Source organism: Cricetulus griseus (assembly GCF_003668045.3).
Source record: "Cricetulus griseus strain 17A/GY chromosome 1 unlocalized genomic scaffold, alternate assembly CriGri-PICRH-1.0 chr1_0, whole genome shotgun sequence".
NCBI lineage: Eukaryota > Metazoa > Chordata > Mammalia > Rodentia > Cricetidae > Cricetulus > Cricetulus griseus.
Genome location: NW_023276806.1, coordinates 182360480 through 182375706, shown reverse-complemented (window position 1 = coordinate 182375706; position 15227 = coordinate 182360480). Strand labels below are relative to the sequence as shown.

Here is a 15227-nt window from a genome sequence, read left to right as displayed (position 1 = left end):
CACAGAGATCTGCCGGCCTCTGCCTCCCAAGTGCTGGGATCGAAGGTGCCACCACCACCTGGTTTTTTGGGGGGTGGGGAAGGTGTGTAAAGTGCCCTTCCTTGCTGTTTTATATGTAACATCACATTAGTTTGTACTTGTTCTCAGACTGAAGGATTGGAGTCTTAGAACACAGGCAGTATCTTGGGGCTGGATAAATATATTGCACTATCAATGGCCTGATTGACGTCTTTAGAATCATGTAATATAGTTCTTGTCCCAACAGTTTTCTTTCCCACATACCTTTTACCAATTAATACAGACAAAAGTCTTGATGTGTATTTAATTAATTACTCGGTATATTAGTCCATTTACACATCGTTTACTATTTAAACAAGTATTTGGAAAAAAAGCAACTATATTATTAATTACATGGTAAAAATCCAATGAGTACTACAGGTTTACTACACAAAAGAACATAATTTTCAAGATAAAGATGAATGGAAATCATGATAGGGTATGACAAACCATTAGGTGGATTTCTGCTGTAGAGGCAGGCTTACCTAGAACCCGGATGGATTAGTTACAGCCCTTCCCATAGAATCACGTCTCTGTGCTTTGGCTAGCAGCATCACTCTCATGTTATCCTGACTGTTTCTCCTCCATGCTTGGGCATCTGCAGCACTCTAAAACAGTAACAGCATTACAGAAGGCTTACGAACAGTAGTATTTGAGTATTGGAAATAATACTGTTGCACTCTGGCCTCCCGCTCCTGATGTCTCACCCAGAAGATCGAGACAGAAGCACAACTTTCTTCTGAGTGCATTTAATGAAAGTCAGCCTCAAAACCAGTACAGTACAATAGAGACAGAAACATAGAGCTCATACGAAGTTTCTCAACCCAAGCTGTACTCCTCAAACAGATGTCCTCCAAAAACACAGATTTAGGTATACAAATGGTTATGGCAGCCTTGGAACCATTGTGCAAAGAGAGATGATGGACAGTGACTATCTATGCTTTGGAAGCAGAGCCAACTAGGATTTATGACAGAAGAGAATGAGACTAAGAAATCTGATGCCATCTCAAGATTCGTGGGCTTCTGGCTTCAATTTAAGATAAGGTATTTGATCACAGACCATTTTTATTACTATTAGTACTTATCCAAATGTAAGATATGTAGTATTTAAGTGGACAAGTGAATATTTACATTGTGCTCAATAGGCAAAAATAATTACCTGTAATTCTGAGTTAATATGGTAAGCAAGTTATTTTTAAAGACACCTAGACATTGGAGAAGACAGCTTAGATCCTAGGTCCAGAACACTCTAACTTACATATGGAAGTCAAGAGGAAGACTAGGGGTTGGCTCAGGTGAAGAGCATCCGATGCTCTTCCAGAGGACATGGGTTCAGTTTCCAGCACCCACAAGGCAGCTCACAACCACCTGTAATTAGTTCCAGCTCTTTCTTCCGGGCATAGGGGTACACAGACATGCATGCAGGCAAAAACACTCATAATAAACCAATCTTAAAACAAAACAAACAAAATAGAGCAAAGAGGAAGACAAGCAGAGGAGACTGAGGACTAGGGGTACACAGATGCAAAACTAGTAAGTGTTCAATGGGCATTAAAATGGTTAACTGTCAGTAAGATGACAGAGACATATTCATTTGATCTGGCAATATGGAGAACACTCATGACCTAAATAGAAGTAATTTAGGTGGACTGGGAATGGGTAGCAAACAGAGAATCCAAAATACAGAAGACACGACACACTTTGAAGGTAAAGAGAATGGGAGAAGGAAATGGGCTCATGACAGTTAAAAAAGTATTTCTGACGTTACAGAGAGGAAATGTTGATGAAAAGAATCAAACCAACTAGTAATTTATTGCTTTTATTTGAATTCATTAGACACAAAATCATGCTTGACTTTGGAACCCTTTTACACTCCAACACAACCTGGAACTTTGTGGAGCACATATACACCACCAACAACCTGTTTTGACCAATCCCCATAAATCATCAGCAGAACCCCTTTATACTAATTTGAAATGAGAAAACACAATGAAGGAAAGACAGATAACACTTTAACTGGCAAACTGACATTCTGGTATATTCCCATCATTTGATGAATTACCTTGAAACAACAAATACCATAATGAATTCAGGAAAAAGAACCTAAAAATGGTATAAAGCATTTATAATCATTCTTAGGTATGCTCACATTTGAAAGATAAACCTTTCACTTAATAGCTCCTAATAGAAATGACTGGGGGAGGAAGGCACGTCACAGCGTCTTATAATGAAGTCCAGGCTGGTGTTAAATTCATTACTTTCCAGTCTCTGTCTTCCTAGTACTGGCACAGCATACTTGTGTCACCATCTGAACCAAGGTGACCCTACATACTAGAATACAATAACCTGGTGGGACAAAAAGGGATAAGTACAACAAAGTAACATTTGTTATTTAATACAGAATTCAGTAAAGAAGTAAGCCTCTCATGCTCCTCTTCATTTCAGTATGGATGTGAAGTTCTCAGATTCACATGTCCATTGGGTCTTATCACCCTGAATTTTGGGGCAGTTAAATGTAAGAATCTTAAAAAAAAATAAAAAGTGAAATAAAATCAAGCAGTTTAATTTCTTCCTAATTTAGGTCAACCCTGTATAAGCATACACTACTGGTGGTGATCATGAGAAGCCAGAGGCAACAGAGGCTGACCCTAGATGACAGAGACTATTTACATTCAAAACTGGAAGATGGGATGCAGTTATATGGCATAGGAAAACTCACTAGCGAGAACACTAAAAGGGGAAACACAGAATACTACAGAGAGATGTAACTTAAAGCAGCAAGGACATATTTAGTTAACAGCCATCCATTTCTCTTGAACACTTTAATTACTGTCCAAATTTTTAGTGTTCTCCCTCCCTCCCTCCCTCTCTTCCTCCCTGTGTGTCTTAGTTTGGTTTCTATACCGTGAGAAGGCGTCATGACCACAGCAACTCTTATAAGGAAAACATTTCATTGAGAGGGCTGGCTTACAGTTTCAGGGGCTCAGTGCATTGTCATCATGGCAGGGACCTGCATGGTGGCGTGCAGGCAGATGTGGTACTGGAAGAATAGCTGAGGGTCCTACATCTTGCAAGCAACAGGAAGTCAACTGACAATCACACCAAGGGAAACATGAGCAAGAGACCTCAAAGCCCATCCCTACAGTGACACACTTCCTCCAACAAGGCCACACCTCCCTTTGGGAGCCATTTTCTTTCAAACCACTACATTTCACTCCCTGGCCACAAAGGATTACAGCCATATCACAATGCAAAAGTGTATTCAGTACAATTTCAAAAGTCCTCAGAGTCTATAACAGTCTCAAACTTGTTTCAAAGTCCAAAGTCTCTTCTGAGATACCCAGCAGTATCTTAACTGTAATCCCCCTGTAAAAATCAATACCAAAAAGCAGATCACATGCTTCCAACATATAATGGCACAGGATATATATTACCATTCCAAAAGCAGGGAAGGGAACATAGTGAGAAAATACTGGACCAAAGCAAGACCAAAAAAACAGCCAGGGAAACTCCTAACTCTACAGCCCAGTGTTTGATGTCAAAAATGCTCTTCAGATCCCCAACTCTGTTCAGCATTGTTGACTGCAACTTTTTTTTTCTCTGGGCTGGTTCCACTACATTAGCAGCTTTCCTCAACAGGCATTCCAAAACTCTGGCATCTTTGACATCCTGGAGTCTCCAAGGCAATCTAGGCTTCAACTTTACAGCTTTATGCAATGGCCTCTCTACTAGGCCTCCATTCAGGGAGGCCCCCTGACACATACCTGCCTTCCTTTCTTCTATCTTTAACTGTAAAACCAGAACCACATGGCCGAAGCTGTCAAGTTTTGCTGTTGCTGGAATATGGTGCCCTAGTTCAATTACATCGCCATCAGCTGTCTTTCACTGCCTAATCTAGGCTGTCCTAAAACTTGCTCGGGACCGGGCAGTGGTGGCGCACGCCTTTAATCCCAGCACTCGGGAGGCAGAGGCAGGAGGATCTCTGTGAGTTCAAGACCAGCCTGGTCTACAAGAACTAGTTCCAGGATAGGCTCCAAAGCCACAGAGAAACCCTGCCTGGAAAAAAAAACAAAACAAAACAAAACAAAAAACTTGCTCTGTAGATCAGGCTGACCACAAACTCAGACATCAGCCAGCATATACCTTCCCAGTGCTAGTTAGTATTCAAGGTGTGCCTCACCACACTCAGCTACAAGCTGTTCTTATTTTCTTTCCACAAACTGAAAATTTAGTTGGGTGAGGTCTTGCTCTCTGAGGTCACCACTCCCTTTATTCCATCTCTTAATTCATGAATCTCCTTGAACAGAGGATTTAGCTTCATTCTACTTCCTGGTGCCCCTTTTCTCCTCAAATGTTTTTCTGTAGCGATATTTTGTTTATGACCTAACAAGTAAAGCTTGCCTGAAGATCAGATTGCAAAGCTAGCCACACTAGTTAGCCACAGAGATCAGATAGTGTTGGTATGCACACCTTTAATCCCAGCAATTGGGAGACAGAGGCAGAAGGATCTCTGTTAGTTGAAGGCCACCCTGGGCTACATGAAATTGATGCAGTCTAAAAGAGAAAACAGCTCACACAAAGGTGATCCCAGTATTTGGGAGTGACATGCTTTTAAACCCAGCACAAAGGAGGTAGAGACAGGAAGGGATATGGCTGGCAAGAAAGAAGAATATAAGGTGCAAGGAGACAGGAGCTCATAGCAGTCTGAGGCCAGCAGTCTGAGGACAGGATCACCCCTTTGATCTGAGCACTGGTAGAGGTAAGAACTTTCTAGTGGCTGGCCGATTTGCGTCTCTCAGCTTTCACAATGATAGCTGACTCTAAGTTTTTGTTATTAAGACCAAAGAGAATTCATGTTACATTTTTCCTTGCTCAGCTTACTCTTTTTCATTATAAATCTTCATTGGAGTTACCACTAATATCCATAAGAGTCTATACTAGGCTATTTTGAGATTTCTTCTGCCAGCAGAATTAATCCAAAACTCTTCACTTTAGCGACAGGCAGACTCTTTGGACAAGGGCAAAAGGCAGCCACCTCCTTCACCAAAATATCGCAAGAAAGATTTCTAAGGAACATACCAAAATTCTTCTCTGAAACTCCTTGATCCAGCCCCAGACACTTCATCAAATCATACTCAGCATCACTGTCTTCCATGCTTTTAGCAATATGGCCCATTAAACAGTGCTTAAAGCATTCCACCGTTTTCCTAACCCATAGTACCAAAGTCTGTATTACTCCAAATAATATTATGGTCAGGTCTATCACAGCAATACCCCACTCCTGGTACCAACTTCTGTCTGAGGTTTCTGTTGCTATGAAGAGACACCATGGCCACAACTCACTTTAAATTTTTTTTTTAACGTTAACTCTTTAAAATTTTTTATTAATTTATTTTTTTACATTGCAATCCCAGTTCCCCCTCTTTCCCCTGCTCCCATCTGCTCCATGGAGAGGGTAAGGCCTCCCCTAGGAAGTCTACTTGAGGTGGGACCAAGGCACCTCTCCACCTCCACACCCCTGTGTCTAGGCTGGGCAAGGTATCTCTCCACATAGAATCGGCTCCACTAAGACAGTTTGTGCATTAGTGTTAGATCCTGGACCCACTGCCAGTGACCTCATATATTGTCCCAGTTATACCATTGTCACCTATATTAAGGGAGTCTAGTTGGGTCTTATGCTAGTTCCCCACAACTCTTATAAGGAAAATATTTAATTGAGAGAACTTGCTTACAGTTTCAGAGGTTCAGTCCATTATCATCATGATGGGAGCATGTCAGTATACAGGCAGATGTGGTGATGAAGGAATAGCTGAGAGTCCTACATCTTGCAGGCCACAGGAAGTCAACTGAGTCACACTAAAGGACGCTTGAGCAAAAGAGACTCCAAAGTCTGTCCCACAGTGACACACTTCCAACGACAAAACCATACCTCCTACTAGTACCACTCCTTTGGTAACCATTTTGTTTCAAACCACCACAATCAGCATACTTTTTGTTTTTATTTTTTATTTATATTTTTTATTTTTAGTTAAAATCTCACTGTATAGTGCAGACTAGCTCTGACTTTTGACTCTCCCAACTTGAAGTGCTAGGACCACCAGCATGTGCCACAATGTCCAAATGCACACATCTTCCCTCCCCCAATAACACCAATTATTTCCTACCAATTTAATAAGTATATGATACCTGTCTAGCCAGAAGTGGTGTGTGTGTGTGTGTGTGTGTGTGTGTGTGTGTGTGTGTGTGTGTGTGTAGGGGGGTTGATGTTATATCATTCACAAACACACAACCCATCAGATAATATTTAAAAGGGAATTGTTTAATGCAACTTAAAAAAAAGCGTATTTTATGTGCTACTTTTCTAAAATAGCAGCAGAGTCTTGGCAGACAATAAATTCCTAAATTCCATACATGGGCACATACAGGGATGTCAGCAAACTTAGAAGCCTACAGAGTAACATCTTCAGGAGTACTATTTCAGATTCGAACACTTTGCACTTAATGTAGAATCTGAGGTAGATCGGACAGTCCCACCTCTTGAGTTACTGGGTTAACAGTTAAGCATTGTGAAACACCATTAATTTTAAGGCTAAGTTTATACTGTGAGCATCCCCTTTAATGTTTACTTTTCCTTCAACTAACCTGAGATGTAGGGAGTTGGAATAATTTGATTCTAGTTAGACAAATGTTAGACCTTTCCCCTTGTGCCTCCACTACTCTTGAGAAAAGGACTACCAACAACACAGCCAGCTGAGTGAGTTATGCCACCAACTACTTTGAATATTCTATAGACAGGTGCTTTCAGAAAACTTCACAGAAACCAACAAGCTTGCTAAAGTACAACCTCCAGACTTTTGGCCATCACAAGCTTTGATGAACTCCCCACGACCCCACAGCTGTTCCTATCCAGCCAAAAGGGGAGCACCTCCTGCTATGGTCCAGATAAAGGCCTGTGATTGTTATACACAAAGTTATTCATTTGCGTAAGGGGCTTTGTCCTGACTAGCATAAACATTTCCTTGTTTGTATGGGCTACTGTGAAGGAGACACCCCCACTACATTTGTGAGGCAGCTGGGAGACATATTCCCTTGCTATCACCTCTGGGGTCATCATCTCTTACTGTTTATATTAATTACAACAAACTTAGTTGGTTACACACAAAAAAGGAAAAGTCCAAGCAGAGGCAGAGGCAGTGAGTGGCAGTAGTAAGGAGACCTGAAGGGTTCCAGAGCTAAAACGGCAGAAATGACAGGGAGCAGAGATGAAGGCCAACAAGGGCCACAAAGAGGTGAAAGGAGTCCCAGGAAGCTGCCAAGGGTCTCAGACTCTCTGAGCATTGAGAACTGTTAATACTAGTTACTGTCAACAGGATGAAGATCCCATTTATCTTTGCTATAAAGCTCTTAGTTGCTGCTGGAGTCAAGGGTAAGAAAGCTCTAAGATTAAGAGCAATACCTACCTCTGCTGTTCAAGACTGCCCAAATCCACAGATAACAGAAGCTGCCAAGTTCTGGGACCACTGACAGTAAATGCCAAGAGCAGTTAACCTCTAAACAGATGGCCTAGGAGAGCTGTTAGTCTTGGGTAAAAATGAAAGCATGGGGCAAGAGACCTATTTGTTTACAGTTCTTAACTGTTATACATGTGGTCTGTCAGCTCAGACCCTAGGTCTTGGGTACTCCATGACCCAGTATTGTTGCAGAACATCCTTGCCTATCCAGGACTCATATTCAGCCAGAGGAAAAGATCCTGTGCCAGGAGTAACAGCTCTGGATCTCTGGGAATCCTTTTGTATATTTAGTGGGAAAGCTTGAAAAGTTGGTAAGACAGAATCACACGATTAATAGTGTCACTAAAAAATGGCAAATAGCCAGATGGTGGTGGTGCTTGCCTTTAATCCCAGCACTCAGAAGGCAAAAGCAAGCAGATCTCTGTGAGTTCAAAGTAGGCCTGGTCTACAGAATAGTTCCAGGGCAGTTACACAAAGAAACCCTCTTAAAAAAAAAAAAAAAGATAGAAAAAAAGTGGTAAATAAATACTACATATCATAAACTGCCAATAAATATGATAATGGAATTTAATGTAATGCTTCAGTTACTTTAAGTGTTGCTTCAATTATCAATGCTACAATGGGATAAAGTGAATTATATTGTAACTATGGGTATAAGATTTCATACCTTGCCTGGTAATAAAATTGTATTGTCTTTCTAATCTAATTGATGATGTAAGAGTTTATGTGTTTAGTTACACTGCTAAGGTAGCATCCTTTCAAATAGCATTTTTGTAAAACATCTGATTTTTAAAAACAAATTATAATTTACATTAGTTTATTGGAAAAAATGACATTTTCTTATCAAATATTAAAACACACCAGGCAGTGAATAAACCCAACACACATTTCTTTTGCATAAAACACCTGAACAGTGAGGGAAGGAAGGGTTAGCTGTAAACACCAGGGCTGGAAGGAATGACCTGATGGTACATATAGCCAAAATGCTGCTTTAAAAGATATGATGTAAAAAGTATATACAGGACCTTCCAATATACTTGTTCTTGACAATTTCATCCTGGAATTTAATCATGGAGTGGGCTTTCTTCCCATAAACTTGAAAACTGCAGACACAATAAATAGATTCTCCCATTTATTGAAATTGAACCAATTTGCCTTTATGGTATCAAAGCAAACAAACTTTGTGGTTTTTACTCATTTTTATTACAAGAATACTCTTCACAAAACAAAAACACCAATAAGACAGATGGAGAAACGACACAAACTCCACAGGCCTCTGTACTTCACGCAGTAAACATTTGGCTCTTAGTTTACATACTGCCTCATAGCATTTAAGTGTTTAAACTCCTAATCTTTTCAAGCAGAGAAAGTTCTACAATTTATGGCAGAAAGAAAGAGAATGGAATTAATCAGTAAAATGAGAATCTGGCTTGAGAAGTCAGTATTAAGCAAAAAGTCTCTATAAACGCTGTATGTGAAGTTCAGATGCTGATCTGTTGGGTGGATGGCTGAGGTGATCACCACTGTACTAATAACCACGATGCTTATCTAAAGTTTTGATGTGTTTGCAACAGACAGATTTAAGTTTAAAGTAAGCCACCCAGTTCTTCGATACTTTAAAAAGCAATAGACTCTCTCCTTAGTCTAATGTCTACAGCCGTACATAATTAGGGATGCTTGCTTCTTATTAGGCATGTATCTTCAGAGATGATAATTTAAGTCATCAATAGACTTAAATTATAGACAAAATCTGTGGAGCTTTCTGAAAATATCCAGTCTTTGAAGAGACTGAACTTTTGCCAGACCATACAGTGAAGCTAATAACATGCCTTGAGGCAATTTAAGGCTATGTACTTAGTGTGCTGCCCTACTGTGTGCTCGGCCTGTTTAATCTGCCTTTATGAGAACAACAAAACCAACCTTATTAGGCCTTGGAATTCCCTTGCAATTAGTTTTCATGACCTAAGCTAAATGTGTAACTTTAATCTTAAATTATGTTCATGTTCCTGACCCAGTATAATTTGTGTATACATTGTGATAATCTGCTGAAAGCAACCAACAGCTTGAAAGCAACCTCAAACAAAACATTCGTCAGAAATGTTGGATGTTTAATGTAGATAGCATTTGACAACACGGTTTGGTTTTGCTATTTTGGGTCAGTAAAGCAATTTCTTCCCTTGTAAGACTGTTTCTATAAAATGGTGTCCTTTTTTACCCCCATACCATGTTTTCTGTGAACCTTAATAAATACAAAGTAAAGCCCTTTGTTAGGGACAGACACAGAATGGCACAGGCAAACACAACTCTAAAAAAAAGGAAAAACTAGACGGCACTAGATAGTAGAAACTATTTCCCCGGACATGCTCTACTTTCAAGCTCAAAGGATTAAGTCCAAAACTTTTATTTCCTCCCTCAAAATAGTAAACCCTGAACACTCAAAGAAAAAGGTTAATTCTGTATGTATCCCCAAACCCATAGGATAGACTTTAAGAAACTCTTAAGAAACATGCAATACCCATCACTTTCTCAACGGCAGCCAACAAAGATTCAGAATTTGTAGGTTTCTACATCATTTCCCCAATAGTGTGGGATAAGCCTATCAGCTAAAATGACTAAGTAAACACTAGTTTGTTTGGTTGTACACAAAAACATCTCAGAAAAGAGTTAAAAGTAATGGGATAAAATCATCATAAAATAAATACTCTCTTAACCTAACAAATATATATATATTTTTCCATATAGGATCAAGCTGTTATTTGTAGTTTCTGACTGAGGTAGGGAAGCACTGTTAGCTTCTCCAACTGGGTACACTCAGAAAAACAATTTTTGAAATGTAATTAAAAATTTGTCTAACCTTAGTCAAATATGCACAGTTTTGCCACTCTACACTAAAATACTAATAAGACTCTGGTTTGTTATTATAGTTGTAGTTTTAAATGTGATGATAAGCAGTCACTTGAAAGTAGCTTAAAGAAATCTGAAGCGCAAGAAAAAAGAAATCCTTAAGACAAATGGCCTTTGTATTTGTAAAACTTTCACCATAATCAAAGGTTCCTTTCTCGATTTGCAGCCTAAAAGCCCCAAGCTATTTACAAAACAGAAATAATAGGTCTAGTTAATAGTAAGACTATATCTAGCGTCAGACATGACATATGAAAACACTACCGAAATGCCTTCCTTCCTTCCTTCTTTCTTTCTTTCTTTCTTTCTTTCTTTCTTTCTTTCTTTTCTTTCTTTCTAGGATGTCCCAATAGGAATTCTTGCTGTCAGTAGTAAGGGGTACAGGATCTGAGAAAAACGATTACGGAAACTCAGCCTGGGGACGGGAGAAGTGTACTTCTCACGGGCCATCACCCTCTCTCCTTGGCTACACCGAGCCTTTCACTATGAAAACATATGCTGTATCATTCAACACCACAAGACTGCACTGGACACCACTTCCCTCGGAGATTCTCCAAAGAAAAAAAGAAGTTGTTCACGCTAGGGGACCAAATGGGGTTTGCTCGGCACGATCTTGTCAATTACTACTGGGCTGCGCTGGGGATCTTCCCGCACCCCAAGCCACGTCCCGCCGCTCGCAGTCTTCAGGGAGAAGGTCGGGCGAGCACCCACGGCTAGGTGGCTAGCGAGGGCGAGCGGGCTGGGCGAGCCAGAGGGACGCGGGTGGGCTGGGGCGCCCCCGCCCCCACTGCCGACCCCACCCACGCCCGGGCCCGGGCCGCCAGGGGGGCCTAGTCCACCGCCGACCCAGACGAGCCCGGCCGAGAGCCCCGGCAGCAGGCACGCAGACTCCCGCGGAACCCTGGCGCCGTCCGCCGCGGCTCGGGCCCACCCCCAGGGGTCCCGGCGCCATTTAGTTCCTCCGGGCCGCCGCCGCCATTTTCCGCCCCCGCCGGCTCGCCGCCGCCCGCTCGCCGGTCCCAGCCGCCGGCGCCCGCACGGGCCGGCTAGGGAGGGCGCGGGCAGAGCGTGAGGGGGCCTGCCGCGGCCGCCCGGGAGACGGCCGAGCTCCGACCCCGCCCGCGGCACCCGGCCGGCGGCAGCCCGGGCCTGGAAGTGGAAGGGGCCGGGCCCGGCCGCGCTGGGCGGAGCGGCTGCGGCGGAGGCCCGGACCTGAAGGTTCCATCGCACTTACTTCCTGTTTTGGGTCCGGGCACTTTGGAAGAACCAGGATGGAGGCTCCAAAAAATACCAGGATGGAGGAAGCAGCCACGGGAGAGAGCGGCTGCAGCTGGGGTGAGCGAGCGCAACCAGCCACCGGAAACGGAGCCTCGGCCGCGCCCCGCCCCCGGCCTCCCAGCAACCCCCCCCTCCGGCCCGCCTCTTTCGTGTGTGTGTGTGTATGTGTGTGTGTGTGTGTGTGTGTGTGTGTGTGTGTGCGTGCGTGCGTGCGTGCGTGCGTGCGTGCGTGTGTGCGTGTGTGTGTGTGTGTGTGTGGGAAGGGGGGGAGCCCTGCGCGCCACCCGCGACGTCACTTCCGCCCGCGGCGGCCAACCGCGCGCCCGCGCGCGTCTGGACGAGCCGCTGCCATTCTCTTAGCCAGTCGTGACAATCCGGCTGCGGCTGCCGCTGTCTCTAAAGCAGGGCCTGGCCTTGGCAGGCCCCCGCACATCTGTCTCTGGCCCCACCGCTGGAGTCTCTCAGTTCCCGGAGGATCCGAAGGTGGAGAGCAGGGAGCAGTGTGGACCGTCCCTGAAGGGCCTTAGGGTACCGAAGAGGAGAGCAGGGTTTTCTGGGCGTGGGGTGTAATTCTTGGGGAAAGGTGACCTCCGGGAGTGTGATCTCGCTTTTTAGGAAACCACCGTAATGTATGCGTTTCAAGTTCGGTGCCCTGGGTTCTACGCCCACTACAGCTCTGTAGAAATGAACAAAATAGAAGCTCTCTCTCCCCGTGCCCGTCTTTAGGAATCAGATTCCTTAAGGGGGTTGCTTGTTTGAGTTTGAGAATTTCATACAGGAGTAAACGCATTTTTGACACCCCCCCCCGTGTTCTCCTTGACATGCCCCGCTCAAATTCATCTCCTGTTATTCGTGTGTGTGTGTGTGTGTGTGTGTGTGTGTCTGTCTGTCTGTCTGTCTGTCTGTCTGTCTGTCTGTCTGTGTGTTCCCAAGTACATATGTAGTCCAAATGTCCTTGAGTGCAGGGCTGAGCTCTTGAACTTGGGAAACCAATCTGGCCTCTTCAGGGAGGAAACTGACTCCCTCATCAGACTTGACTGACTTGCTCCTTAGCTAGGCATGGAACCTAGTTAGCCATTACCCAGTCCATCCTGGAATGTTGACTAGAGCCCTGGTGTGCAGCTCAGTGGTGGGTATTTCACAACAGCCTCCCCATTCCCCTGGGTCTTTCAATTTTTCTGCTGCCGTCTTCAAGCGATGCTCCCTTAGCCCTGGTGTCGGGATTCTGTTATAAATGTCCCATTTGGGAAGGGCACTCCACAGTCACTTAACTCTGCACACTGACCATTTGTGGTTCTCCGTCATAATCTCCATCTGCAGCAAAAAGTGCAGGCCCTTTGATGGGAACATCCAAGAAGCTGCTTTTTGCTGTACTTGAAGTGCCCCAAGCTGGGCACAGGCCTACATACGTCTGTAATTTCACAACAGAAGAGGCTATGGCAGAAGGCTCTGGAACTTGAGGTAGTGTGGGCTACATAGAACCCATCTCAAAATAAAAGTAAGGGTCTAAGCAGTAGGGCTCCTCTTGGTTATCCCTTTATAAGTTCAGTGGCATTTAACTTGTTTATAAAACCCAAGTGTATTATGCTCTGCTTTTTTTTTTTTCACTGTTGGTCGTGGAAAGTTTAAAGTTGGTTTTTTAAAAGTAAGCAAGAAGGAAGAGAAGTGGACACAAAGTCCCACCCAAGAATTTGTTTGCAACCGATAGTTCTTGGGAAAGGGAAAATAAGTTTCTTCAGGGGAGTGAAATTGAATGTGTCAGCCATACTACATGGCAGGCTTGCTTCACAGGAGTAGATGGCCAGGGCAATTTGGACTCCATGTTTCTTCAGTGTTTGTTTTTTTTTTTTTTTTTTTTTTTCTTTTTAAAGAAAGAACATGAGGTTGAGTGGGTAAGGAAAGTAGCAGATCTGGCAGAAGTTGGAGGACAAGATATATAAAAATAATACTACATGAAATTCTCATAAATAGAAAAATTGGCTTTCACTAGTATTCTCACATCCAAAGACTTTAGGTAAACTTGTAACAAAGAGTTTCAAGTAACTAATGAGGTTCCTAAAATTTAGTGATTTCCTCTAACAAACTACACTGAAAATTGTTAGTTGATTAGAAAATGTAATGTATCCTTAGAGTTTTAGCTAAACGTATATCGTTTTTACCAGTAGTAATCATCCTTTCCTCACACATTTCACAAAATTAAAGAGAATATAAAAGTAGTGGGATAACCACTGCACACCTATTAGAAAGGCCCAAAGTAAAAACACAAAAATACCATCAAGGTTGTGAGAAAACGGAAACTCATTTACTGCTGGTAGTAATACAAAGTGGTAAAGCCTCTTTGGAAGACTGTTTAGCCCCCCCCCCCTTTTTTAAAACAAAATAGCATTCTTCTCATATGATAAAAACTATCTTTCCTTGTTCTCTGCCCAGATGAATTGTGAACTTATGTACACACAAACCTGTACACCACATTTACAACAGCTTTATTCACAGTTGACAAAACCTAGAATCTAAACAAAATGTGTTTCAACAGGTGAATCAGTGGTCCTTGACCTTCCTAATGTTGCAACCCTTTAATACAGTTCCGCATGCTGTGGTGGACCCCCCAACCATAAAATTATTGCTGCTTCATAACTAATTATGAATAATCTGATATGCAGGATATCTGATAGGTGGCCCCCAAAAAAGGGTCAGGACTCATAGATTGAGAACTGCTGAGGTGAATGGCTAAACAAAGAGGCACATCGTACAATAGAATTTTTGTTGTTTTTAGTTTTGTTTAGTTTTTCACGACAGTTTCTTAGTGTAGCTCTGGCTGTACTGAAACTTGGTTTGTAGGCCAGGCTGGCCTCAAATCCGCAGAGATCCACCTGCCTCTGGCTTCTGAGTACTGGAATTAAAAGTGTTGGCCACCACCACCCAGCCTCATACAAAGGAATTTTATTCAGTGCTAAAGTAGAGAAGAATCAAAATATATATTATTACATGAAGAAAACCATCCAAAACACTCTGCGTGGTAAGACCATGCCATTGTGATTGTCTGACTTTTCTGTTGCTGTGAAGAGATACCATGGCCAAGGCAACTTTTGAAAAGAAGAGAGAGTTTAACGGGAGGCTTCTTTACAGTTATGAATCCATAGTCATTATGGAGGAGAACATTGTAAGCAGTCAGGCAAGCACTGGAGCAATAGCTGAGAGCTTAGATTCTTATCTTCAAGTTGAAGACAGAGGGCCAATTAGTTATATCATGGGCTTTGGAAACTTAAAACCTGCCCCCAGTGACACACCATCTCCAACAAGGCCATACCTAACCTTTCCTGAGCAATTCACCAACTGGAAACCAGGCATTTGAATATATGAGCCTACAGGGACCACTCTCATTCATCCACCACAATGATATTCTGTAAAGAGCAAAGCTTTGAAGACAGATTATAGTATTACCAGGGGAAGGGGGTGGGGCAGGGGGAGTGGGGATGAGTA

General features: G+C 42.8%; 1 protein-coding gene across 2 annotated transcripts in view; it reads right to left on the bottom strand.

Moving 5' to 3' along the window:
- Nucleotides 1–11864, bottom strand: part of Dmtf1 (cyclin D binding myb like transcription factor 1) — a 47067-nt gene extending 35203 nt beyond the window's left edge. For both annotated transcript variants that reach the window (XM_027393504.2, XM_027393505.2), the window contains exons 1-2: nucleotides 11704–11864; nucleotides 543–665 (exon numbers count right to left, since the gene is read on the bottom strand). The gene's annotated coding sequence lies outside the window, so the exon portion shown is untranslated. The remainder of the gene's footprint in view (nucleotides 1–542; nucleotides 666–11703) is intronic.
- Nucleotides 11865–15227: the final 3363 nt, after the last annotated feature.